This window comes from Sinocyclocheilus grahami, unplaced genomic scaffold (assembly GCF_001515645.1).
Source record: "Sinocyclocheilus grahami isolate Dianchi unplaced genomic scaffold, SAMN03320097.WGS_v1.1 scaffold1448.1, whole genome shotgun sequence".
In the NCBI taxonomy this organism is placed as follows: domain Eukaryota; kingdom Metazoa; phylum Chordata; class Actinopteri; order Cypriniformes; family Cyprinidae; genus Sinocyclocheilus; species Sinocyclocheilus grahami.
Window position 1 is genome coordinate 105880 of NW_015506627.1, and position 2111 is coordinate 107990.

Consider the following 2111-nt stretch of genomic DNA (forward strand, 5'->3'; position numbering starts at 1 on the left):
ACTCACACACACACACTCACACACTCACACACACACACACACTCTCACACACTCACACACTCACACACTCACACACTCACACACACACACACACACACACACACACACACACACACACACACACACACACACACACACACACACTCACACTCACACTCACACTCACACTCACACACACACACTCTGGCAGTTTCATGAAAGAAATATATATATATATGTATATGTGTGTGATTGTGAGTGTTTGTGTGCTGTGTGTGTGTTCAGAATGATTAAAAAAAAAAACAGGAGTGATTATAACCTTGACTAACCCTACAAGCGTCATAAAAAGGAGAAACAGCCTGAGATTCAACTGAAGATCGGCTGATGTTGAGGATCTGATGATCATCATCCAAAACATAACCTTCAACTAAACACATACACCACCTTCACTATGTGCAGACACTCACACACACTCACTCACTCACTCCCTCCCTCACACGCACACACTCAAGCACACACTTACTCACTCACTCACACAATCACTCACTCACTCACTCACACACACACTTCCTCCATAAAAATCCAGTGAGACACAGACATGCAGGCAAACAGCGAGCAAACAAAGACAAATTTGCTAAAACAGAAATACGTTTAGCAGCAGCCGTGGAGAGTTTATTTGATAGGTTTAAAAAGCTTCTGGAGTAGAAAAGAAAGTGCAGCATCCATCCATCCATAGAGGAGTGAGCCTCTTCAACACACACACACACAAACTGATCTAATAATGACTGCGAGCGCTGAACAAACATAAAGAGCAATAAAGCCAGAGACGAGCTAAATAATTTACATCTGTGCATCGGTAAAGCGACTTAAAGTGGCTAATAACCAGAGCTGAATAATGATGCTATTAGAGACTCAACCCTTCAGACGACTGGATATCGAGCGGTCACCATTACAGTCTGTTTACATCCAATGCAACTAAACCAAACAACAGTTACACACATCAATACTGTTAACACTGAGTCTGACACTCAAGTTCTGTCATGCTTTCAAAGTCTCTGTTTTTGGGTTGTTTATCTATTTCTCACCAATTAAAAAAGCTTTTAAAGGGAACATCATCACAATATTTTGTCTCTAAAAGATCTTTTGTGTATAGTAACACACCTGCTGTTAGATCAGATGCGAGATGACCATCAAACACTACCCAGAATGCATTTCAGCACGAGTCCATCTCTCTCTCTCTCAGTGCTGAACCCTTTTATTCTTCCCTAAAGTCTCCTGTACTCGTCCGCTGTCATTCCTCACTCTATAATTTACACTGCTGATCTGTTCCTCCTTCCACTGGCATCCCGAGAGGATCCGGAGTGTGTGTGTGTGTGTGTGTGCGTGTAGTGTGTGTGAGTAAGTGATTGAGTGAGTGTGTGTGTGTGTCTGTCTGTCTGTGTGTGTGTCTGTCTGTGTGTGTGTGAGTGAGTGTTTGTGTGTGTGTGCTCATGTGCTTGGTATCATGTGAGTGTGGCTTGATGTGTGTGTGTGTGTGTGTCTGTCTGTCTGTGTGTGTGTCTGTCTGTCTGTGTGTGTGTCTGTCTGTCTGTGTGTGTGTCTGTCTGTCTGTGTGTGTGTCTGTCTGTCTGTGTGTGTGTCTGTCTGTCTGTGTGTGTGTCTGTCTGTCTGTGTGTGTGTCTGTCTGTCTGTGTGTGTGTCTGTCTGTCTGTGTGTGTGTCTGTCTGTCTGTGTGTGTGTCTGTCTGTCTGTGTGTGTGTCTGTATGTCTGTGTGTGTGTGTGAGTGAGAGTGTGTGTATGTGTGTGTGTGTGAGAGAGAGTGTGTATATGAGTGTGTGTGAGTGAGTGTGTGTGTGTGTCTGTCTGTCTGTGTGTGTGTCTGTATGTCTGTGTGTGTGTGTGAGTGAGTGTTTGTGTGTGTGCTCATGTGCTTGGTATCATGTGAGTGTGGCTTGGTGTGTGTGGGTGTGTGTCTGTCTGTGTGTGGGTGAGGGAGTGTTTGTGTGTGTGTGCTCATGTGCTTGGTATCATGTGAGTGTGGCTTGATGTGTGTGTGTGTGTGAGAGAGTGTGTGTATGAGTGTGAGTGAGTGAGAGTGTGTGTGTGTGTGTGTGTGTGAGAGTGTGTGTGT

The 2111-nt window shown here is 44.5% G+C and overlaps 1 protein-coding gene across 1 annotated transcript in view; it reads right to left on the reverse strand.

Annotated features, from left to right (window-relative positions):
- LOC107570365 (receptor-type tyrosine-protein phosphatase mu-like) overlaps positions 1–2111 on the reverse strand; it is a 137725-nt gene that overhangs the window by 35102 nt on the left and 100512 nt on the right. The window lies entirely within an intron of this gene.